This window comes from Podarcis tiliguerta (assembly GCF_965153285.1).
Source record: "Podarcis tiliguerta genome assembly, chromosome: 2".
NCBI lineage: Eukaryota > Metazoa > Chordata > Lepidosauria > Squamata > Lacertidae > Podarcis > Podarcis tiliguerta.
Genome location: NC_139535.1, coordinates 106,433,116 through 106,459,372, shown reverse-complemented (window position 1 = coordinate 106,459,372; position 26,257 = coordinate 106,433,116). Strand labels below are relative to the sequence as shown.

Sequence of the window (26,257 nt, the reverse complement as noted above, 5' to 3'; positions counted from 1 at the left end):
GGGCAGGATATTATTATTATTATTATTATTATTATTATTATTATTAGGGGAAGACCGTGATGACGGCTTCACCACTGTATATTGCTGGTGAAATCGCTGCCTCCTGAGTCCCTCTGCTACCAGCGCCAAGGGAGAAACAAGCTTCAGACGGGCCCTGGAGGAGTCAGAGGGACTCATACCACTGAGTGAAACTGCCATCGCGGTTGGCCCTCTCACTGCTGCAGAGGGAGAAACCAGGGGTTGGATTAGATGACCCTTGTAGCCCCTTCCAACTCCACAATTCTATGATAATAATCTAAAAACCAAATTAAAACACTTGACAGCTTCTACATGACTGGATAGGCTTGCCTGAACAAAAATACTTTTAGCAGGCATCGAAAAGAGTACAGTGAAGGCATCCTGGTGTCAATAAGCAGGGAATGTGGATGCTGCCATACTAAAAGAATGGAGGATGACTATTATGTGTACCTGTAACAGTGCCTGTTCTGATCGAAGTGGCCGAGTGGGCATGTCTGGGGTAAAGCAATTTTGTAAGTAAACTGGTCCCAAGCTGTTATGGGCTTTATATACAAATGCTAGTAGCTCCTTACTAGGTGCAGGTCTCTGAGCAGAGATGTTAGTTGCTGACAGGGTCTCACTCTGGTCAGCAACTGTGCCACAGCATTCTGCACTAACTTCAGCTTCTGGATCTAGCCTTTGAAGTCGGATGTGTCTGTTTTCTGCCTCTCACTTCCCCCCATTTCCAGGAAGTTATGGAATATTTACTAATAAAAACATAATTGTGTAAATGGGAATTTCTGGTCGCTCTGTGTGTGTTTGTAAAAACTTTGCATTTTTATTGTGAACTGCAGGATAGGAAGCCATTACTTGCCCAGGTCTTCACCCTGCGGTGCACTGTACTTTTTTCCTGGCAGTTTTATGCTGGACTTTGTGGGTGACTTGTGATGGCGCAGTCTGCTGGCATGAAAAAAACTGCAGAGGCTTCAGCTGCACGTGCAGCACAGTCCCTTTGCAGTGTAGTCCTCCTCAGTCAGCTGATACTTGGCAATGCTGATGCTTCTGCTGCAGCCCAGAGTCCTTTGATTAAATTCTAGGCAGTGCAGCCAAATTATATATGTGTGGTAGATGTCCCTGGGAAGTTCTTTCTGCAGTCTCCTTTTGGTCTGCATTCAGCTTGCAGCAAAGGCAACTCTTTTCAGCGTTCCCTTAGAGATGGATCCATTTTAAAGAGAATAAATTTCCTCCTTGCCTTCAGATCTCAGCATGAAGCTTGTGGCACGGAAGACATTAGCACTTCAAGCAGCGTCACTGCCTGCTTGCACAGCAATCGTGCATGTTTTGTTTTTGGCCTTGCTTTTATATGGTCAAGCTACACGTTATATACAAATGCTGGTTGCAAAATACTGAAAGTATTTAAAACGAAAAATAGTTTTACAAGGCTAAACCTGAGCAGAAGTGGGATGCATAATTTTCCTGCTGGCTATTTCCTCACTCAAAATTCCCTCAGCTACTCCTCTCTGTAGGTTTTTAGCTATGTGTTTACACGTATGCAACTCTGGGAGTGGGGAAAAAGATTCAAAGGCATTTTAAACAAACTAACAAAAGTTTCTTGTGGAAAGGTTGTGCTTTCCCTCCTATGCTAAACACTGTAGTCTTCAGGGGCTGCTGTTCATTAAGAAGAAGGTGGAGAAAAGATCTGGGCTTCATTACACACATTTATGTACTTTGTGCCAATAGAGATGTTACTTAATGGTGGTCAGAAATGGAACAGAATTCCTCAAGAAACGGAGAATGTTGTAGCGCTGAGTGCAAGAGTCTATTCTCCAGTAAGATTCAGAAGAGGGTTACAAGACATCATACTTCAGACCAACTCAATCTGAACTATCTGATGTTCTCTGGTTTCTCTGTTTAGAACATAGGGTTTAGAATGTGCTTTGGAACTTTTGCTGTACAGTGCATTTAAAGAATGGAGAGAAATGCTTTCTTTTCAGCTCTTTAATTGCTCTAATTTCTGTGTGCAAGAGGACATATTTAGGGGTAACAAAGACTGGTTCACAAAACATTGTTCTTTTTCTTCACAAGGAGACCTGACAGTCTCTGGGGACTGCATTAACATGGGTGAAGTATAACATATGAAAGAAAGGATCACGGGTGGTCTCAGTTCAGAAATTAATCACCCCTTAGACGTAAAGTGTTGCAGTAATAAACTAAAAACGAGAAAAGTTTATGTGGAGTTGGAGTGGTTAAGGATGAAAAGGCAGTAGTGAAGGAAGGGTACTGCCTCTTAAGACATCAGAGGATTCTCCTGTAGGGATGAATGTGTTTCATGATATGGGTCCATTCATCTCTCCACTGGCAGGAAGTTAAATCTTTTAGAGAATACACCTTGGGGACTGGGACAACCCCCTCAAGTTCTACGTCCTGCCAGCTCTACTGCAGGTTGTATCACTGGCTGCTCCAGGCACAGCAAAGGAGAAGAGGCAGGAACGCCATCTTGGAAGGGATTTTTCTTTTGTTCTTCCTTGTCTGTTTATTTGTGGCTTCCCTCCCGATACTCCTGCCGGGTTTTCACTTTCTCCCAGCTCCATAGATCCTCCCCTTCCCTCCTTTTAGCACCCATTTTTCCTTGGCCTTCAGTTTGGGGCTTTTGGGGGGCCATGGAGGCTTTTGGATGTTCTGAGTTCAGGGGAGCACCTCGGAAAGGGCTTCAACAAGGGCTTCTTTTTTGGAAAGCAGAGTTGTTTTTGTAGGGTTGAAATATGTCCTTCTGAAAAAACCCAACAACTTTTGGGGTATCCTAGTTTTTACTTTTTGAAATATGGCAACCCTATGTTTTGGAGATGAATCTCTCAAGACTCATCAGAAGAGTCATTGGGAACTCAGGTTACCTGCTTCCTGAATCCCGACTTCTTCCTCTAAGATCTAGAAAGTTTCTGACGTAATTGGGAGCAGTTGCTCAGGGTAGTAGCAGTTTGAGAGGGCAAACAGTTGATACCAAAGCAGGTACTTTTGCGGCCCCAGTGTGCAAGCCTCACTGAAGTACAGGGAAATATAGGGGAGTGGGCTGCAAAAACATGTGGGCTGGCAAAATTTTTTATATTCTTCCAGGTTAGTGAAGTGATTTTACATATTAATGCATACATAGAAACTCACTTCTTTGCACAGTTACACTCACTTGAGTTTGATTAAAATCTGTGAACTGGATGATTACTTTGAGGTTATTGCAGGGTACAGTGATGTAAATCAAGCTTCCAGCTTCCTATCTCATATATGTCACAAATAAACTTGCATATAATTTGGTTGCTATAATGAAACATATCTGCTTGCAACTAAATAGAGCTTTTGTACTGCCCAAGAGCATAATCTAAAGCCTCTGGTCACACAGTGAACACGCCATTTGATCAACAGAATTTATATCTGCTTAGGGAAGCAGTTATGGAATTAAGAATGTCTGTTTCATCGGCACTAGGGCACATGCAAGGATGCTAAGCAAGATCACACACTTGAAGTACTTAAGGGCCCAGAACATTCCAGAAATGAAGGAGGGTTGTTTCCTGGCAGAATGATATTTCTCCATGCTGTTTGCTTGGTAGTCATAAATACTTTGCACAATAATAAATATGGTAATTGGTCTATGATCATATGTCTAATTCTTCACTTCAGGATTCTGATTTTTAAAACTGAGTGCATTCATTTTGCTTTGAAAAGCAGGCTTTATCTCATTGTGCTTGATATTACGTCATGGATTTAGTTGTAAGAGATTAAGGCAGAGATTCAAAAAAACTGCATGCGAAGTTCTGCTTGTACAGCCTGGCTCCTTCTCCCCTCCCCCTGGCAAGCTGCTGCCAAGGTTTAGGGCACCCGCTTAAGCAGCATGCAGTGTGACACGGATGGGAGAGGATTAGCTTATGATGCATTACATTCAAATGACATTTTAAACAAGTGTTATTTTTAAAGGACATTAAATTATATTGGGGGGGGGGGGTTAAAATTGTTGTTTTATCCACTGTGCTTTACAGTCAGCCTCGGCTTGTTGCTGAAAATACCAAGTGAAGCAGGGGCACACATAATGATGTCAATGGTGTGACTAGTTTTCGAAAACTCTTCCTTTTAGGCCAGGGGTGTACAACCTGCAGCCCCCCAGATGTTTCTGAACTACAACTCACAACCTGGAGGGCCGCAGGTTGTGCACCCCTGTTTTAGGCACTTTTCTGATAGCAGGGGGCTTGCAGAAACTAGAGCCCAAGAGATTTTGGGATTTGTTCACATTTACGGACTGTTCAAGAGGCCTTTCTTCGTTTTGCCTCCTCCCTCTGAAAGAGTGTCTCTTTGCTCCCCACCTACTGATAATATAAGGGTGGCGCTGTGGGTTAAACCACAGAGCCTAGGGCTTGCTGATCAGAAGGTCGGCGGCTCGAATCCCTGCAATGAGGTGAGCTCCCGTTGCTCAGTCCCTGCTCCTGCCAACCTAGCAGTTCGAAAGCACCTCAAAGTGCAAGTAGATAAATAGGTACCACTTCAGCGGGAAGGTAAACAGCGTTTCCATGCGCTGCTCTGGTTTGCCAGAAGCGGCTTAGTCATGCTGGCCACATCACCCGGAAGCTGTATCCCGGCTCCCTCGGCCAATAAAGCGAGATGAGCGCCGCAACCCCAGAGCTGGTCACGACTGGACCTAATGGTCAGGGGTCTCTTTACCTTTTTTTACTGATAATATAGTGAAACTTTTAATTGAGTTTGGGAAGCCTTCATACAATATTAGTTCTTGTTAAATACATAAATGAGAAGGGCTTGCTGTCCCCACCGACTGCCATCACAAGTTGCTGATAATTTCTGTTAGGGTGAGGCCGTAAGCTGAGAGTCCAGCTTCATCCGTGCCTAGAGTGAAAGGAAGCAGAAAGTTGTTCTCTGGTCAACCTTTTGCAAGTCAGAGAAAAATGTTTCTAGAATGAGAAACCAATGTAGCCCAAGCTGCTTCCTTGATGTATCCTTTTCTAAAAAGGCAACCACATGGAAAGAATTACCCACTTTTGCATGTCACCAAAGATTAGATTCACCAAGGTCTCTGCTGCTGCGTTTAAATTTATCAAACTAACGTGTTCTGTTCAGCATGTTACTTCTTCAGGGCATTTTGTCTGGCAGGACAGCAATGAGGGCAAAAGCAGTAACCAACCGAAGGGAAAAATTATCTTGTCCTCTGGTTTTTCTGTGTTTCAGAGAGAAGTGTGCTGGTGAAATTCAGTTCCCCTTTCTCCTGTTTTTCTACTTGTTTGGTTAGGATTGCTTGGATCTGGTTGACTTTCATGCTTTGTTTAGCCACCCAGCATGAGAACCTTTGGTTCCAGCACCTTGTATTGTCATCTTGTACATCCCCCCCCCCCGCACATATTACCATGGGATAACAACAAGAGGGCATTACTGCCATGGCTTAAAAGGTAAAGGTATCCCTGACCGTTAGGTCCAGTTGTGGATGACTCTGGGGTTGCATGCTCATCTCGCTTTACTGACCGAGGGAGCCGGCGTTTGTCTTCAGACAGCTTCCGGGTCATGTGGCCAGCATGACTAAGCCGCTGCTTCTGGCAAACCAGAGCAGCACACGGAAACGCCGTTTACCTTCTCGCCAGAGCGGTACCTATTTATCTACTTGCACTTTGACGTGCTTCCGAACTGCTAGGTGGGCAGGAGCTGGGACTGAGCAATGGGAGCTCACCTCGGGTCGTGGGGATTCGAACCACCAACCTTCTGATGGGCGAGCCCTAGGCTCTGTGGTTTAGACCACAGCACCACCTGTGTGCCAGAATTTCTGTGCTAAGTGTTTCGTGAATGATCAGTGTTTAATTACATATTTTTTGCATTGCATTTCCCTCTGACCTCAGTGTTTGCATTCGTGCCCCCCCGCCCCGCTTGTATATGGTAATATATAATTCAGGATAACATTTCGTGCCTCTAATAATGAGGGCTATAGTCCACACACATTATGCCATAATAAATTGGTTAGTTTTTAAGCAGCCAGAAAACTGTTTTTGCTGTTACTAACACTTCCATCCCTCCAGAAGAAGTAATAGGGTTGGCATTAATGGGTAACTCTTGATTCACCATTCGCTACTCTTAAACAGTACTGTTAACAGGCCTCCGTGGTAGGGCTGTGTTTCCCTTATGCACGTTCTAAGCTTCTCGTCTATTAGGATCTTTGAACCATGGCAATAGTGAGTCTTGGCAGATCTTACCCAGCAGGTCTTTCCCAAGCCACAGAAATAATGTTTACTCAACACACAGAATCAAAATATACACATTCATCGCTGCAATAGGGAATAGCTCAGCAAAATATACACATTTCTTGGGGGAAATGAGGTCTACTAAAGTATTAGCATTGACTACTTATTTGGGGGGAATTAGCTAAACAAACATAACAACTCAATTACCAGCACCTTGTATACACACAAGAAGCTGGAAGCATGCAAATGAAGGAAGGGTGAGTCAAAAAAGATTTAAGTTGCAATGCAAAAATAGGAAGTGGGAGCATATATGGAGGCTACAATGTGTAGACAAATGACCTCCAGAACATAGGACAGGGAGCGAAGAATTCAATTCTTGGGCCCCAACAGTCTGAAGAAATCAAACTTGGGTGCATTGAAACTTTTTTTGCAATGGGATTTTATTATCATTATTATCGTTGCTGCTGCTGCTGCTATTCATTTCATTTCTATAACACTTTATGTTTTATAACATCAAATAACACAATCCCCACTCAGTCATGAAGCTCACTGGGTGATGTTGGGCGAGTCACAGCATCTTGACCCTACCTCACTGGATCACTGTAGGGGTTAACTGAGGAGGGAGGTGAACTATATTCTCCTTGGAGAAAAAGCTGGGATATAAATGCAGTAAAAAAGCTGTTCTGCTCTGTTGCTTAAGAAAGATGGAGATGTCAGTCTCCAACCTGGCATCCAGAGATCTCTAGATGGTCGCAATTGGACCCTCGCCAGTAGCAAAATGCGCCTGGCGCCTGGCTAATTTCAAACACTACTTCCTCCCTGTGCATCCATATGTACAGCAGTACAGTTTCTCTAGTATGGTCAAGGTAATAATTAGCAGGGTGGTTCCCTACCCTGCTAGAAATAATTTTCTTTTCTTTTGTGGAGACCAGTGGCAATTGAGTGTAGCTAAATTTGGACACTTGATTAAAGGGGCCATCTCCTACAGGGGCACCCTATTGTAAAGTTGACTTGATGGGATTGCATTTCTGGACTTAAAGCAATGCCTCCCCTGAGAGGACCAACTGAACCCTTTTGATTACCTGCACAGGAGACCAAACTGAAGCCATATTGCAATATCATAAACAGTACTGGAGTGGAACATTTTTCAGATGCTTGCAGCAGTCAGCCTGTCAAAAGTGCAAGATAGGTTTTCATTTTACTCATCTTTAATACTATACTAAGAGAACAGAGGAACTTTCTACTTTAATTCAGGGAGTGACAATTTAAACCAGGTGCAGGACTGCTGGCATCCAGCACCTGACTTAACTGGTTTCTGTGGCAGTGTTATTTTTTCTCCATTGTCTTCTTGTTCCAAAATCTAAAATTGTGGCACTTTCCTGCTGTTCAAGGAATGGCTTGTAGTATCTGATGCCAGGAACTCAGTTTAAGGGTTTTCCTTAAACTGTAAAATGATGGTATTTTACAAATGTATAAAGGGTTGGTTTTGTTTTATATAATACTTACACATTTATTTCAGATGGTTATTCCAGCTATGTCCACTAAGGACATTTTGATAATGAAAATCAATTTTGCAAATAACACATGCAGAGTACAAAAATCGAACCCAGAACAGACAGTTGTCACTCTTAGAGAATGCTCCCTTTTCCCCCTTTAGGTTCAAAAACTGGATAGTCACAGCAAGGGGAGTTTATTAGATGGAGTGCATTAATAATTTTCTATTAATGTTGATACTCGCCTTTAAGAAGTCACGCTTTTGTAAGAGTAGCTAGCAGAAGCTAGCTGAAAGGAGGGATTCCATTATTTGTGTACACTGTTTCCATACAAATTACCGTATTTTTCGCCCCATAGGACCCACTTTTCCCCCTCCAAAAATGAAGGGGAAATGTGTGTGCGTCCTATGGGGCGAATGCAGGCTTTCGCTGAAGCCTGGAGAGCGAGAGGCATCGGTGCGCACCGACCCCTCTTGCTCTCCAGGCTTCAGGAAGCTAGCCGCAAGCCTTGCAAGCCCTGTGGGAGTTCCCACGGGCTCACAAGGCTTGCCGGCAGCACCCTGCCGCCCGAAGCACGGGGAGCCCTCCGGAGGGCTCCTCTTGCTTCTGGTGGGTGTCCGCTAGGCTTGGGGCGGCAGCCGCAGCTGGGGGGAAGGAATAAATTTTTTTTATTCATTTCCCCCCCCCCCCAAAAAAACGAGGTGCGTCCTATGGGCCGGTGCGCCCTATAGGACAAAAATACGGTACTATACTGTATTATCATTTTTTCTAACATGTTGGCTATGAAGCCATACTTGATGGGCAGTGTGTCTTGGATCCTGTCCAAAGCCAGACAATGGAGGTGTTTGCATAGGAGTAAAGAAGTAAACTTTTATTAAAGCAGCCTCAATGACTCAGGCTCATTGGGTAGGAAAGAGCAGATTCTCCTCTGCGTGCTCTTCAGAGGCAGCGGAGTAGCAGCAATAAATCCAGCCTGAGAGCAAAGGCCAAGGTTCAAGAGTGCCAAGACTGTGTGAGAGCTGCAACGTTGTTCCAACATGTTTCCCTACTTCCCTGCAGGGGCAGAGAAGACTCAGCTATCCTTTTCCTGTGATCACTCCTGGCCTGGAGGTGGGCACTTCTCCAAAGGGAACAAGTCTCCTCCCTTCTCATGATACAGGGCCTCTCCCCGTGAGAGGGATAGCTGGGTGCACCTCCTCCTCAGACCTCTTCTGCTCTGTCACAGTAGGAGACGCCTGTTGCCTATTTGTTCTCTACAGGCTGGGCAGGGCCAGCTCTTGGGTCTTCTGCCTTGTCAGATCTAGGGGCAGAGGTGGAGGCTTCATCAGGAGGGCTGTTCTGCATAGTCTCATGCCCTCTCCTTCCCTCCAGAGTCCTCCTGCTCCAGTGCTTCCCAGTCCTGTTCTGAATTTTGAGTTCTCAGAGGGAATATGACCCGGCAAACCTGATACATTTAAATTACAGTGGTACCTCGGGTTACATACGCTTCAGGTTACATACGCTTCAGGTTACAGACTCCGCTAACCCAGAAATAGTACCTCTGTTTAAGAACTTTGCTTCAGGATGAGAACAGAAATCGTGCTCCGGCGGGAGCGGGAGGCCCCATTAGCTAAAGTGGTGCTTCAGGTTAAGAACAGTTTCAGGTTAAGAACGGACCTCCGGAACGAATTAAGTACTTAACCCAAGGTACCACTGTATGTGATTTTCATGAGAACTGAAAATTGTACAATTTTACCCCATTTAAAAATGTCATGTAAATATATTTTGATGAGAGATCCTCAGACATTAAGAGGTTGAAAACTTAAAAAATGGCTGAGCCCCAAGTGGTAGATATATGCAATGGTGTAGCTTGAGGGGGGACATTGGAGCGATTGCCCCAGGCCCAGAATTGTTAGGGGTGCAAAATATCAACACCCAGTGCTGCCTCAATACAGTTGTGCGATTCCATCACTGGGCTCCATTAAAAACACCTTCTTCATGCAAACCAGGAAGTGACCTTTCCAGAAAACAGAACTCTTCTTATCTCTGTGACTGTGATTTCCTGGGTGACATTGACACCTTTAGGTAGTTGTATGCCTGTGTGAACTCTGTCCATTGTCCTCCCTCCCAACCTACCCACTTCTACATGGCCCCGGGCGTTGGCAACCCACACTATGCCATTGGGTATATGGATTTCAAATACTGACTTACAAGCATGGTTTAAGATGAACATCTACTTTGTTCTTCCCCTGCTTCTTGTTCAGCCCTCCAGGGAAGAAACAAGCTAGAATTCTGGCTTAGCTTTACATGCAAGCCAGTGCTTGTGGTTTATTTAAGTTTTGACTAGCCCCTTTCCTCAAAGGGCTTTTCAGCTGAACCTTGAAAATCTTGTTGGATGTAATGTAGAATGTAATGTACATTCAGAAGAGTGGGGTGGGAGACTCTTGCCAGTCAACAGAGTAAAGCTTACTTCAACACACAGTTGGGTTTAAATGCAAACTGGTATGTTCTGCAGCTGAATGCCTCAGGCCTATTGCACAATTTTACTAACCAATATTTTAACAAAATAAAGTTTCAGGTAAGCTAAACAAGCTGCTTTGTCATGAGCAATCATAAAGCAGACAGACAAGTATCGGATGTGCCAGTTTGGGACATGTTAAGGCTTGCAGTTATCACGTTGAAGCCTGAGCAAAGGAAATTTTTCAAAAAGCAAACCAGATGGCACTCACAATCCAGCCACAGCTCTAAACTAAACATTTTTCTTCTAGATATAGAGATCAAAGCATCATTTGCAAATGAGGAATAATAACTGATTCTTGAGGGATCAGGTTAGATTTTCAAAGCTCTGTAGGAGGAGATAAGTGGGTAAATATTACTAAAATTTAGTAGGGATGTTGAAGGGAAGTCTTATATTTGCAATTGATGCTGTATGCTGTTATTTCTATGTCCAGAAAAGGTGAGGAATCTGTGACCCTCCAGATATTGTTGGACCTTAACTTCCATCAACCTCAGACAGCATGGCCAATAGCCAGGAATTATGGGAGTTGGAGTCAAACATATCTGGAGAGTCATAGGTTCCCCATTCCTGATCTAGAGGGATTTTTTTTTTTTTTTTTTTTTTGCTGGGTTCATGCTAGTGTAATCCTGTGCAAGAGCTCCCGCTAGTGCAACAGGGCTTTCCTACCTCCCACCTCCCCTGCCTGTGCCCTGTGCCTCCTCCAGGTCTGCTGTGGAGAGTCAGGAGAACCCCTGGAGCAGTGCATGGGGTGAAAGAGACAAAAGTAAAAGTGTGGAGACGAGAGTAAAAGTGTCTCTTGGACTGCTTTTAGTTTTGTTTATTTAAAGTTTTTTATTTATACAACAAGAAAAACGAACAAACAAAAAACACAAATACCAAATTATACACAAATTACAAAAATAACCATAGACACATAATATTCTTAGCAAACAATAAAACATCTATTAGTCTTAACACTAAAGACCCAACCTCCCGTCTATTCCATATTTCAAATTCATATTACTTATTGCCAATACACATTTTTTTTATAATTAAGCTTATTCTCATTAAATCTAATTTCTTATATCTACCTTACAACTATTACTGAAGTTCCTCGAATGCTGCAATATTTTTCAAATATTCTTTAAAAACCTCCCATTTAGAAACAAATTCCTGTTTTGATTTATTCTTTATTTTTTCTGATAAACCATCTGATTCCTAATATATGGACTGCTCTCAGTTTTGAATTTACAATGTGTACCTTGTGTAGTGTGGTGCTCTGCGGAAAGGTGGGCTATCAGTATTTTAAATTCTCAAACTTCCTACCCCCAGGGCCCCCTTGAAATGACTGAAAATTACTGAGGCCCACCAGTCACATAATGGTGGTGCAGCTAGGAGTCAGAGCAGGCCAATGAGGAGGCACTGGGCAGGCTATGATACTGAAACCTACCTGAAAGTGGCCCAAGGTCCACTGTTTGAAAAACACTGTTGTAAATAATAATTTAAAAAGCCCTGTGGACTTGTTGGTGACAGGAGAAACAATACTGGACTTCATGAAAACAACAAACTGAAGAGCAAATTTGAGTCACTTATCCTTACACACCTCCCTCCTCAAAGTTACATTAGGGCATGTTATGTATAGAAGCAGTACTGTGTGCTTTGTCAAAGCGCACAGTCCTTTTATTTACATTCTTACCTACTACTCAGGATTCTGTGTCCCTCATATTTAGTTCCGACTCCTGATTTTGTGTATGTATTTGTAGGCTGTGTTGTAGACTGCCACATTACTGTGTTAACTGAGAGTCTGAGGGGCACTTTTTATCCATTAAAATCAACCAGTTTTTCAATTCAGGTCAGGGTGTAGGACAAGTTCTGCAGTCCCTTTTGTAGTTAGGGGTTCCATTATTTTCCCCAGCGCTGAGATTTCTGCAGGATTTACTTACAACCTGGATTTAGCATATGTGAAATGCCAGCGAGACTGAATGATGACAGTGTGCCATACTCAGCCCTAGTTACTAGGATTCACTTTTTCTGGGGTTTCATCTGAATTGCAGGCCTTCCATGTCTGATTTCTTCCTTGGCAATACTTTTTCATTTTGAAATTACTGCTGTCAGCACTGCACTTTAAAGAGCAATAGAAGGTAGTGTGTGGATGAAAAAAGAGCTGGTAATAGTTATAATTTCTCCAAGTGAAGCATCTATATACTGTAGAACCATATTGATATTTAATGCTGGTGCTGCGAATATGGTTTTGGAAGTGCGTGGTTGTCAACACATATGGCTCATTGAGATAATGCTGCATATGCATTATTCAGTGCAACTTTTATTGTGGGTAATATCTCTGCATATTCTCATAGGCCAGATTGTCATTGTGTGCTAAATATGCTAGGATTAAGCAAAGCAAAGAAAGTGGCAAGTTCTTAGTTGAACTCTGAAATGGTGATATAGTTAATGAGTGCTTTGGAGCTCCAAGTCATAGAACCATTCATTGCTGCATGGGCCTTTGTACAGGTATAAAAGTTCCTATTCCAACAATCTTAATCTAATATTTAAGATAAGACACACAAGGTAGGCTTGTACTGAGGGGAATAGCAAAGCAGTTCTCATCTACCTGAAGCCAATGAACTTTAAAAATTGATAAACAGCCTCAGATATCAGCAAATAGCAGTAGAATCCTGATGGAAAAGGTACTGTTCTTCAGATGCTGATGTATTTCAGTAATGCAACTCTGTACATGCAAGTGGGGTGACGTCCAGTTGTTGGCCTTGTTAGGGAGCATTAGGGTCATATAACTCATAGCCAGTAGTGGAAACAACATGCGTACATGGAACATGAGATCATAGCCTTGGCTGGGGTGGAATGGGCAATATAGGAATTTAATTTTCAGCTGTTGCAACTGAACCTCTCTCTCTCCCCCCAGCCCAAATTATAATGTGGGTTTTTTACAGTTACTGGGAGAGAACAATGGTCACAGAAAGGTTTCAGCAGGTGTTATGTCGTCAGTCCAATTCATTGTTTGGCACACTTGGATTTTTGAGATTTGCCAGACTCTTGTTGGCCTTTGAAAGCATTATGAGTAGGATGACTTTTGTGATTCATTATACTTTCCCCAACACACGTTGATTGCAACAAAAAAAGAGAGAGTCATATTTTAGCGGGAGATAGGTGTTCACCCATCTGAGTGATGATGAGGATTGTAAAGAACAAGGCAGACCTGCAAGAAAACGTCACAGTGTAGCATGCTGATGTTCAGGATTCCAGTTGTTTCATTCTATTCTTTCACATACTGTTTTCCATCCATGCCCCACCCTCCGGTTGGGCTGTTTTGGGGCCCCGCTTAGATCCCCCCCCAATATATTCTTTGTTCTTCTCCAAGCCTGCTGATGCCTTCCTCTTGTTCACGTGAGTGGTGCTGGAGCATCTGATAACTGGCTGCAGTGTGCAGCTGCTTCCTAGCTCTCATCTAGGACAGTGTCAGGCTATAGTAATAGGTCAGAGGCTGGCATCAGGAGGATTGTGGGTGGACATGAGCAAAACTTTACAAAATAAGTTGGAGTCGCTGTGGAAAAGGAGCATTCTAAGCTAATGGGGGTACGCTCTGGATGGCAGAGAGAGAAAGAGAACTTGCCTATTGGGTGCCAGAAAGAGCCTATTTCTCAACACCATTCATTTGTCAGGGAGATCAGATGGCAGCCTAGATAGAGGGATTCTCAGGCAGGCATACAGTGCAGAAAGCCTTGTGAGGAAGTCTGGGGTCTTAGTCCTGTCTACTTAGGCTATGCAATCAAAGAAAATCAAGGGAATACTAAATACTTACGCCTGGCACAGCTCAGTTTTCTGTATCTAACCTCCTTTCCTGTGCCCATCTCTCCATTTCTCAGTTTGTCTACCATTTCCTTCCTCGCTTCTTCCCTCCTCACTGCTTTCCTTTGGACCACATCAGTGAGATCAAGGGTGGGGTTCTTGTTGTCTGGGCAGCCCAGGGCCTCCATACACACTGCTCAGGCTTGTGCCCCAGGGAAGTCACTTTGGGGCTGCTAACACAGCAGTTTGTCTTCAGTCCCTGAGGCGCACTTCATTGTCTCCCAAGATACACAGATGTCAGCAACAAAAAACCATTAGATAGCCAAGTACCATTCTCAGTGTAGGCACCTTATTTTCTTGTACCTCAATTAAAATAATCCCCTGTGCTTTATACTTGCTCATACTTTACACTTGGTCACCTTAGCATTTCTGTGACGCTACACTTTCAGTAAAGAAAAGAGATATTTCACTTACAGTACATGGAAGAGTGAAGACCTTGTATGTTTAGAGCGGAGTCGCTTTTCATGACTCAGTGTGTGGGTTTACGTTAGTGTGTAGATTTACCTACAGAGGATAACCTTAAACATTTCAAAATCCATTTGCATATATACAGCACCTTGTTTCTCTTTCCTCTTAATTGTTCAGTGTTCTGATTAGGGATGTGATGCTCTTCCTGAAAGCCTTTTGTTTCAATTACTTTCAGCCTGGCTGTTTTCAACTATTCTTATTTTCATCATGAGACAATGTCATAGTTAATGTTGGGGTAGAGTCGATAGAACCAGTTCAATAATATATTGGCGATGTACACTTTTCTGAATAAGTCCCATTAAACTCCATGGGGTTTTAACTTCTAAGTAGACATGCATAATAATGTTCTATATGAGCCACAGCTAGCATAATACAGACTGGGAAACTGTTGTACAAAACACTCAAGATCAGCTTTTATGTTAAGATGGATTTTACTGTTCATGTGACTTTGGCAACACTTAGTAGTATCTTGGTCTCAATTACTTCTCACCTTTTGTTTTCATTTACTCCATTATTGATGTTCCTTTTCAGTATTAACTCACTTTCAAAGCATTGAGGTTTTTATTTTTTAAAACTATTTCAGATCTCGTTGTCTGTTCCTGCACACTGTGTCTTTGTGATAAGATTCCCTTGTACTGGCTCAAAGCATTAAAAAAGAACAAGATGGTCAATGTCCTCAGAGTTTAATGATGAGAATGGCTAGTATTATTATCAGGCTATTATTTTGCATTTATTACCTGACATGGGTATTAGGATCAGCAATGAAGACAGTGATGTGGGTTTTACAGAAAAAACTGAATCAGAATTTCCCCCGTTGCACTTAATAGTTTGGCATCTGATCTACCATAAGGTCTCAAGATGACTTTATAATATACAGTTATAAAAACAGATATAGTAGTTGAAATGATAAAAAACAGATAAAACCATTCTAGCCAGAACATGACAGTTTAAATTAAGCAAAAGTGGTGGGGAAAATACCTTAAGAATCCAAGGCCAGTGTAAATAGGTGTATCATTCAAAGAAAGCTATACAATGAAGATGCTAGGTGCACCTCTGTCCAAAGGAAGTCCATCAATTTAGAGGCTGCCACATAGGAAGCCCCTATGCACTTCTGAGAGTTGTGGAACTATGAAGAGAGCTGCTTCTGCTGATCCTAATTTTAAAAAAGTAGGGATGGTGGTCATCTTTCAGATACTTGGGGCCTAAGTCATGCTGGGCTTTAAACATGAATGTGAGCACCTTAAATTGGGTTCTGGAAATAAACTGCCAACCGGTGTTAGAGTTCTGTTTATTTTATTTAAAATTTATAAATTGCGCTTTCATATAAAACATCACAAGGCAATATACAGGCTAAAAGAACCACAATATTACAGTAAAAACATAAAACGCATCAGTAAGAGCTGGGTGGAGTACAGTGGTCAAGTCATCTCTGTCCAAAGCGAGCCATAGCTAGGTAACCAGGTGTAGCTTGAAATAGACACCTTTTGCCATTGAGGTTACCCGAATCTCCAGAAATAACGTTGGATCTAGGAGCAATCCAAAGCTACAGGTGTGTCTTTTCCAGGAAAGTGAGAGCCCATCAGGAACAAGCTGTTTCCACACCTCATGGACTCCAGAAATCAGAAGACATTACACTTCTCTTTTCAGAACTAAATGTTTTATGAACAACTCAAATGATTTTCCAATATTTACTTAGGGAAAAATATTTAATACAGTCTATTTATTTATATATATAAAAATCCAAAGCTTTACCCGGAAATTATTTTGATTAGGGTACTTGTAAATATTTTCAGACATCAAGAACTAAAAAGTATTGACTTCCCTTACATTGTTTAAATTTGAAGGAGGAAATCATGAATGTAGAGAAAACTGTTCCACCAAGAGCTGTGCATGATAGGTCACTGTAGTCCTTCGATCTACTTTCATTGAGGGGCTCCTTCAGTTTCACTGTCTGTAGAGGCACTCTCACTTCTTGTGAATTCCACTCCAAATGGAGGTGAATCTGACTCAGAACTTGTTGAGCCACATTCTCTTTCACCGAACAATGATTTAATCTGCAACGAGTCTATAGGCAATTTATCACACTTCATCCTGTTCACTAGTTGTGCTTGTAACTGGTTCTCCTGCTGCAGCAAGAGAGAAACAGAAACAAGCTTAGCAGTGCGTTCATTTGTCAGTCTGTTCCTCTTCTTTGTCTTGATTGCGTCAAAAGTTCTCCATTTCCGTTCACAGGAAGTGGCTGTTGGTGGAATGCTGAAGATCCTTACAGCAATCCTGGACAATTGCCGGGTGTTACAATATCCCTTCCACCATGTGAGGGGAGAAACAGCCTCAGATGCCCGCCATACAATGTCTTGGCTCCAAAGTTTCTCTTTTGCACGATATTCAGCAATGTCTGCCATCACAGCTCTTTCATTAATGTTAGGGATATTCTTAGCTAGTTCCATAATTATATCAAGAGCAGTGGCTATATCAGATTCTGATAAATGTTGTCCACAGTGCTGAGGGTCCAGTAGATTTGCTGCCAGATGAACTGGATGAGAGCATATCTCAGATACTTTAGTAAATCCTTGCTTTATTACTTCCGCCTCTTCTTTAGAGAGAGGTGAAGAAGGCAAAAGCTGAATTAGATTTTCATTCAGCTTTCTGAACATCTCTGGAATATTTGAAAGGATTGGTGCATCTTCAAGCTTCTTAGTAGCCTCTGAAATTGGTAGTAGCAAATTGTATGCATCTTGAACTTTAACCCAAAACACGTCATCGAGAATCTGCTTACGAATGTTCTGAGGAATAATCTGGGATACCATTTCTTCTGTTGAAGCGTGCTGCAAACAGTTCATTGTATGCAGTAGGCTCTCTAAACACTTGGTAGCTGAGCTCCATCTAGTTTCTGATGGCAATAAAAGGGCACTTTCCCCCCCCTGCTTCTCTTTCTGTAATTTCTTCAGTGCCTGATTAGCTATTGGGTGATTGTTGAATACCTTCACAATTGCTTTGCCGGTTGCCAATATTGTTTTCATCGTACTCACACTTAAGATATCTTTTGCTAGAAGGTTCAACCCGTGAGCAGAACAGACAAATACTATTAAGTGTGGGTACTTTGACTTTAATATTTCCCCTGTGCCTCTCATGTTACTCGTATTGTCGGTTACAAGGGCTTGTACCCTGGGTGGACCTGCACTTTCAATTTCTTCACCCAGTATGTTGGCTATGTATTCACCAATATGATGAGAAGGTTTGGTAGCAATTGCTTTGAGGAATATCGCTTCAGGTGTTGCAAACATAATGCTGAGAAGAGAGTTTCCTTGTGTATTAGTCCACCTCTTTGGCATGAGTGTCAGCCATTCTGCTCGGCTGATCCTTTGAGCTACCATTGTTTGAACTCTGTTGTACTCTCTGTCTAAAAGAGGATGTGCTAAGCAATAATGGGATGGCAATTTATATGATGGGCGAATCAGCTTGTAAAAATCCTTCCAGTATTGATTTTCAACTATGGAAAGAGACGTACTGCTTGCAAATATAGCTCGAGCTAACGTCTCATCTGCTCTTTCTTGATCTTCCTTTGACATTTTGTCCTCAAAGTTTGCTAAAAAATCTGATTGTCTTGAGTGGCTACCTACAGATGGCATATCTTGTGTCACTGACCTTGAAAAAGATGGCCCTGCTGCTTCTCCCTTCCCCAGAGCTGGCAGCTCAACACTTTCAGTTTTCATGTTTGGCAAATTCGCTGTTTCACTTGAGTTACCCAGTTCCTGGAACAAAGGGGAGGGGAGGGGAGAGAAGGATTTTTTTTAGCCTACTCTAAATCTGGAGCTCTCTTGTCAACCTTACCTTAAAGCACTTTCTGGTTTTAAGAAATAATTTGCTAGAGATACAAGTCTGTATTGCTGTTAAATATATTAGTTGGTTTACTTACAATTAATTCCTGAAGTAGACTTTTCCCAGATGTTGTTCCAGCACTTAACTGCAGTAGCTTCTTGTATGAGGATTGAATTCTTTCTGGACAATTCTTGCATATTGTCAGATGCCTCTTCATCCTGGTTGCATTATTCGCGTACGTCTGGCCACAGTATTTACATTGACCAACTCTCTTTCTTCCTTCAATGATTTCTATATAGTGGTGCCACACACCAGTTTTTTTCTGGTTAGGCATGATGATTAATTCAAAATACAGTCCCAAAGCACAAAGTATCCTCTCAAAAACTGAACTGATTTCGATACAAAAGCCTTCCAGTCTCTCTCTAGCTCCTAATGAGAAATGAGACACTGCTCTGTGTGTTTAGCAGTGATGTGGAGCGGAAAATTTTCTGTAATGGAAAATTTTCGTAGCTGTTCTCTTTTTTTCCTCTCTCTCTCCTCTGAAAATTTTCCATTCCCATACCTCGGTGAAAGCTAAACTCTGGAGTGGATTATTGAACAGTGCTATGTCATGTAGATCTCTTGGCTAAGATTAGCATATTAATAGTTTCCAGCGCTTTTCTTTAAATGTAAACAATGTAAGGGAAGTGGCATGCTTCTGACCTGCATATTTTAAGACATTACGAGTTATTTAATAGCAATGACCAAGTAAAGCTTTGGTTTGTTTTCGTTTTTATACAACTCATTTACAGTGATTCCATTTGCCCCAGCTTCATGTAAGTAAATTTTTCAGTTCAATACTTTAGGCTCCTGAGGGAAAAATTGAACTATTTCCACAGCATATAAAACATGCTAATTAATATCTTGAACAATTTAGGGCATCGGGAACAGTTCAGGTTTTTGGGGGGGTTTTGCACAAAAAACCCCTCTGATTTATTTTTGCATCTGTTTGCCTGTTTGCATTCATTTTCACTACTTTCAGTATCAGCCATTTACAAAACTTAATAAATGGATTTTTTACTACCTTTAAATTAATGAGTGCAGATGGCAATTGTAATCCAGTGCTGGTTCTGCTGCATTCTGTTTCTTCAACACTTAATTCCAAATTTGGGTCCATGAGAACTCAGTGTCCAGAGGTTACCTGGCCCCCTTACCTTTTGTTGTGGCCCCCTTAGCTGTTGTTGTTTAGTCGTGTCCGACTCTTCGTGACCCCATGGACCAGAGCACGCCAGGCATTTCTGTCCTCCACTGCCTCCCGCAGTTTGATCAAACTCATGCTGGTAGCTTCAAGAACACCATCCAACCATCTCATCCTCTGTCGTCCCCTTCTCCTTGTGCCCTCCATCTTTCCCAGCATCAGGGTCTTTTCCAGGGAGTCTTCTCTTCTCATGAGGTGGCCAAAGTATTGGAGCCTCAGCTTCACGATCTGCCCTTCCAGTGAGCACTCAGGGCTGATTTCCTTAAGAATGGATACGTTTGATCTTCTTGCAGTCCATGGGACTCTCAAGAGTCTCCTCGAGGCCCCCTTAGCTAGTATGTCTAAATCCCTACAGAAAAGTCATGAATTAATTAAAACTCAGGGGAATCAGGGTAGTACTTGTGAATTTCATCTACTGGTTTCCTACCTAGCTTTTTCACTTGGACTGCAACTGCTGCTGGGGGAAAAAAATAGACGACTGTTGCAAGTCAGGGTAAAGCCAATCCTCAACAGCTTTCCAAATATGTTAATAGAGTTTAATGAGTGGTTGATCATAATCTTTATCAGTTAGAGCTCAATACAGTTCTGTTTTGACATGGACATGTGGTAGATACTTATCAACGTATTTGAATGGCTTGCAGATGATACAGCCTGTTATAAAGTCCCTGGCTAGGTTTCGTAACCAAATTGAATATCCCTTTTACAGACACTCTTGCAATAACCTTTCATGCGCTCATTTTTCATGGAACCGTTAGATCACAATACTTGACACCCCTTGATTTATTTCATTTACTGAAAATGGGTATGGGACTCGGAACTGGGATTCAAACTTGAAATAGAGAATTGTGTCCCAAGCAGCACACCAAATGCCATTCTGGTTCTTCAGCCAGAGATGTAGTGTTACAATATTTTTGTTGCGCTAAAAACAGGCGAGAGTTGGGCTGTTATCTGAACTTGAAAGATAGAATTGTGTCCTGAATGTATGTATCAAATTTCAGCCTGATATGAATGTGAAACAGGCAAGCTAAATCAAAGGCTTCACTTGGCTTAGCCAATAATTAGGTTGTAAAGAATCAGGAAATCTTCAAGCCTGGTTCTCTGTTGCTAAGGAAAATGATCTACCTGCCAGCCTGCCTATCTATTTTCACCAGTTGTGGAAATAAAATGGGATAGTCCTTCTTCATGCTGCCTTTAGGTATTTTCAAGGAAAACTAGAATGAAAACCTTGCGCTGGTGTCTCATATGGTGTGGCTTTCCAACAAGTGAGGATCCTTTGGCTCTCAAGATGTTGCTGGACTGCTTTTCCCACAATCCCTGACCACTGACCATGCTGGCTGAGACTGATGGAAGATACAGTCCAACAGCATTTGAAGTCACAGGTTTTCCATACCTGCGCGATAGGATCCTTGGTAGTGGCAGTGGGCTGTTGTTGAATGAGAGGTTGAAAATCCCAGACATGCACATTTGAAGCACCTCGGATGGTTTAAATTTGTCCTGTGATAAATGATGCTTATTTTTCAAGCTGGTCTGTCATCTAAACATAAAGAGCCAGTCCTTAGATTTTGAGTTTCTCATCTTATACATTCTCTCATACTATACATCTTAGAAATGTTATTCAGCAGTTTTCTGTGCTTCCAGGGATGTCCTGCATATCTAGACTCCAGAACCCAATCTGTTGTTTTGTTTCCTTATAATGTGTTGTTACCTGTGTATCACAAATTTCCTTTTAGGGGCTCTCGCTACAGATGTGAGGTTCTTTCATTTTAACTTCCCAATAACTCTGGGTTTATATGTCACTTTTTAAAAATACCCAATCCTAAACTTTAGCCAGTGGACCATACTGGTGCAGTCCTGATCATACCATGTATAGTATGTTTCTGTTGTGGACGCAGTGTTACAAAACAACATGAGTGTGTCAAACACAGTGGTGTATATTAGGAGCAGCTCAAGGTGTGCTTTAAGGAAAAATAAATGGCTAGGCTTTCCTGTATTCTTTGTGCAAGAGCTTGATCCATCAAGATGTCTTGCAGAACTTGTTTGTCATAAAAGGAACTTACTCTAACTTCCATGACCCTTTTTCTGATGATATAGTTGAGGACCCAGCCTGCTGTTCCTTTTCCTGTGCCCCCATGTCCATAGGACTACATCAGTTGTGTCCAAACTTTTTTCAAAGAGGGCCAGATTTGATGAAGTGAAGGGCCATGAGGGCCGACCAAAGGGCCAACCAAAGTTGTTAACTTTTGGGGGGATTAAAGTTGTTGAGCATTTTTAAAAGGATTTTACCCCAGGAAATAAACTGCCACAGGGGTCAGATTAAACTGACCGGTGGGCCAGATTAGGCCCCTGAAACGGACTTTGGACATGCCTGGACTACATGATTAGAGGGATTACTTGTAATCGTTTCTCCCTGAGGTCTCACTGAATTGAAACTAGGCATCTTTCAGGGTTGTATCCCAGGCTTGGCTTAAGCCCTAGAGTCTCTTCTGTTGGTCTGCCGACCAGTGAAGTTGATACTCTGGTTTCCATATAGTTCTGTTGGGAAATAATTACTTGAGCTTTGAGGGAAGGAACAGTGACCAAGAGGCCAAAGCAGTCCAAGCTTCTGCCAAAAGGCCCGAATATCCACACCTGTGGCTTGCCTCGCCCAGTTGAACCACCACAATATTTACCACACTGTGTCTCAAACAGAGTTAATGAGGTTCATGTGCCTAGAAGTATGAAAAACAACATCTGAACTAGAAGGCGAAGGACTATGTAGCACAGAGCATCTGAAAATGTCATTTGCAGTGGCATAGCGTGGGGGGTGCAGGGGGGGGGCGGCCGCACCGGGCGCAACATCTGGGGGAGGCGCGCTCGCACTCGCAGCTCTCTGCCCCTACCTGGCTCACTCACTCTCTCTCACTGCAGTGCTGGCTGTGCGAATCCGATCCGAGCCGCCGGGTCGCCGCCCACTGTGGAGGGGAGGGTGCCAGGCGTGCGGTGCGGTGCGGAGAGAGAGCGAGGGACTATCTGGGGGAGGGACAGTGCAGCGGGGGGGGCGCAAATTACTTGCCTTGCCCCGGGTGCTGACAACCCACGCTACGCCACTGGTCATTTGCATATACTTATGATTTCTGGGTTGTATTCAAGAGGCAGTGCATGAGTGCAGTGGACTTCCACTTGTGCAGTTGGACTTGGCTTTCCTCTTCTCCCTTCTCTAACGCCTTCTCCGGACTCTCAAAATCTTCCCTGGAGGGTTGGAACCCTTTGGAGTAGATTTTGGAGGCACAATGGAAGCTGCTGGGGGAAAAGAGGAAGGTGAAGTCTGGTTGCGTAAGCAAACTTCGCTTGTGCAATGTTGGATTATGCCTTAAGAAATTGCCTTTATATATTTCTGAGAAATAACTGCAATGCAAAGGGGAAGTTGGAAGTGTATACTTTCTGTCCCTTCTGACTGTTAGAGAGAAGCTCTGTATAAAGATTTATAAGAAAACTCTTGTTCCATAACTGCCTTGGGTCTCCTAGAGATGTGAATTTGCATAAGACATAACTTTGAGACTAAAATGTGCCTATTTATCTTTGGTTCTATACATTTTAGTACTTTGCCAAAGTAATAAAGCATGCTTGGGGACATTGTATAATTGAGCTGAATGTTGCATTTATTGGGATTGTTAAAACCATCCCAGATCCAGGTTCTGTTAGTTTAGACAGTGGGTTAAGACGAAGATAAATTAACATATCACTGAAACCCAGTGATAAGAAGTTCATCTGAGCAGTTCCAGTAAAGCAGTATGCAATGCTAAGTGTTAAAAGTTGCAGTTCCAGATCTAGTCCTTTGTTTGATTTTGCAGGGAATGCTAAAACCTCTCATTGTTTTCAGTTCTGCATTTGCTCTGATGCTTGCGTCATTGTGTCTTGTAATGCTGGGTGGGGTGTTATTTGCTTGCCACAATTCAAGGTGGAATCAAAGAAGTGTAGTAATTTATACTGAATAGTAATGCTGCTTTGTGTATTGTTTTAGTTCAGTAGCTGTGCCAGGTTTGCCTGATGAAATCAAGGGGTTAGAAAAAGAAGAGCCCACAAACATACGTCTTTTGGGGGCTCACAATATCTCCCTTGAGGGTGTGTGTGTGGGGGGGGGTTGTGTCTGTTTTCACTCTGGAACCCCCAACACCACCAAATTGCCTTACTGAATGTCTATTCAATTTTTTTTTAATTTATACTATTCCTGAGACCCATAAGAATAGATCTTCAACTTTCCTATTCCCTGCTTTCCTCTTCACCAAAGGAACTGGTGAACAGCTTACAATTAGATTGATCCACAGTTGTTTACCCATAGAATCTCTTCTGGTGGTAGGAAGCTAGACACCTTTCAAAGAGGTGAGAGGACTGAGACAAAGGTATATTCCTAAATGTTCCACAATACGGGGGTGGGGGTGGAAAGTACAGTACAGTTCAGGGCTTGGTGGCTGCATAGCAAAGATGTCTTCTATTGCTGTTCACAGCTTTTTGACAATGTGGATGTGTTAATGAGAGCGAATGAAAATAAATCCTCAGATGCACTGTTTCTAGAGATACAGCGGGGCAGGAGACAGCTGTTGCGATGAAGAATACTGCCACATTCAGCATACAGCTTGAAGTGAAACCAGATGGCCCTCTCTTTGGCATATTAAAAGGGCATGCTGATTTTGTTTGTGAAGCTGCAATTTATTTAGAGTATTCTGTTCAAGTCTCTTTCAAGCAGCAGTTAAAACTTGTCTCTGCAGCAGATCCAAGATACTAATGCCTTGCCTTGCAGCAGTGGTGGGCAATTTGTTCTCTGCCAATGGGCATATTGGAAGTAGATCCCAAATTGGATAGCTAGGGTTGCCTTGATTTTAGGTGCTTCCAAGTGGCATAATTTTGCATAATGTTTTAATGAACTGGCACATGCAGAATGACTATTATCTGGTATCAAACAGTACTTTTTTGGGCAAGATCTGTGAACATGTGGTGGTGGCACAACTCCAGGGATTCTGGGATGAAAATGACTATCCTAGATTCCTTTTAGCCTGGCTTTCAGCCTAGTTTCAAGACTGAAACTGCCCTGGTTGGCTTAGGGGATGGCTTTCAGCGTAAAATGTTCTCCTGGTCTGCTCAGCAGCATTTGATACCATTGAACATTGTATCAGTCTGGGCTGCCATGTGGAGCTGACCGTTAAGGTTGTGATATTGAACTACCTCTGGTCAGTTTTGCAAGATATAACCTAGAAGGTGGTACTGGGGACTTCTCGTCTTTCGCAGTGGGAAACCCCATGACCTATGGGGTTTCACAAGTTTTCATCTGGTCCTCTATGTTGTTCAACATCTTTTTGAAACCACTAGAAGAAGTGATGTGGAAATTTGACCCACAGTATTATCAATATGTTTGTACTATGCATCTCTATCTCTCTTATATGACTGATCCTAGGAAGACAGTGGAAGTATTGGACCATTGATTATCTGCTTTGAAGGATTGGATTGGGCTATTAGCTGAAACTTGATCTAGACAAGATGGATGTAATACTGATGGTTGATAGACCTTCTGATTAGGGTTTAGGGTTACAGCCTGTCTTGGATACAGTAGCACTCTCCATAAAAGATCAGGTTTGTAGTTTGTTGGTGCTCCTTGACCTATTGTCGCTCCTGTTGAATATGCAGGAGGTGTTGGTGGCGAGGAGTGCCCTTTCCAAGCTCTGGCTAGTATGCCAGCCGTGACCATACCTGATTCAAAAGGACTGTATTAATTATAAGGGTAGGCCTCTTGCACTAGACTCTGGTTTGGGTTTTGGTAAAAACAAAGTAGATGCTACAGCTTATGCTGTAAGCCGCCGAGAGTCGCTGGGGAAACCCAACCAGATGGGCAGGGCATAAATAACAAAAATTATTATTATTATTATTATTATCCTGAAATCTGCCCCCACTGACGTAAACTGTATCCCTTTACATTTTGTTATGGCTGTAGTGCAGTGTGGTAGAGGACAGTCTGCCTAGAACCAAGTATACAGTACAGTCTCCTCCAAGTAGTATTTCTTAACATTTCACCTGATTGATGGTGGAGTTCACTGGGTATGAGCTGCGTTTCATATCACTTTTCATACAGAGAGCATACTGAAATGATCGAATTTGACCATTCTCTTACTGGAGTGCACACACTGGCTTAATACCTCCCACCCATTATCTTGATGTTAGCTGCTGTTTTAAAAGTCTTTCAAGAAACATAAAACCTGCCACATCCTGACATGTACCATTTAAACAGAATGCTTCTGAAACTTGGAGAAGCTGGTTTTGAAAAAAGGAAAGCGAAAAAAAAGGAAAGCCCTTCCTGCCATGATCTTTTCTGTAATGAACATTATAGTTGACACAATAATGGCTCTGGCATATTAGCCATGTTGGTTACGTGCCAGTATGGTTTCCTTAGCAATGAAATTCCTCAAGCAGTGGTTGCTGATGTAAACATAACTGAAAGCTTAGTGTTGTGTGCCCTGCATACAGGCTGAGAGTCATCGTCCCCCCCCCCTCCACTTTTTAAAGTGTGCTTTGTGTTTGTGGTGTTTATTTCAAGGCAGGTTAGAACAGGTTCCTGCTTTTTTCCTTTTCTAGTGGGGCAAAGACACAGGCCAGAACCATTTTTATCACTGGGAGATTCACTTGTTAATTTGTGTGGTGTGGGACTGTATTCCACATTTTG

At 42.5% G+C, this 26,257-nt stretch overlaps 1 protein-coding gene and 1 long non-coding RNA gene across 6 annotated transcripts in view; one reads left to right on the top strand and one right to left on the bottom strand.

Moving 5' to 3' along the window:
• Nucleotides 1-26,257, top strand: part of DIP2B (disco interacting protein 2 homolog B) — a 190,829-nt gene that overhangs the window by 36,457 nt on the left and 128,115 nt on the right. The gene's annotated exons all lie outside the window — the stretch shown is intronic.
• On the bottom strand, nt 15,788-19,049 carry LOC310671783. The gene is made up of 2 exons (XR_014508187.1): nt 18,430-19,049; nt 15,788-18,265 (listed from the first exon to the last, which is right to left on the bottom strand). It is a non-coding gene; the product is annotated as an uncharacterized lncRNA (long non-coding RNA).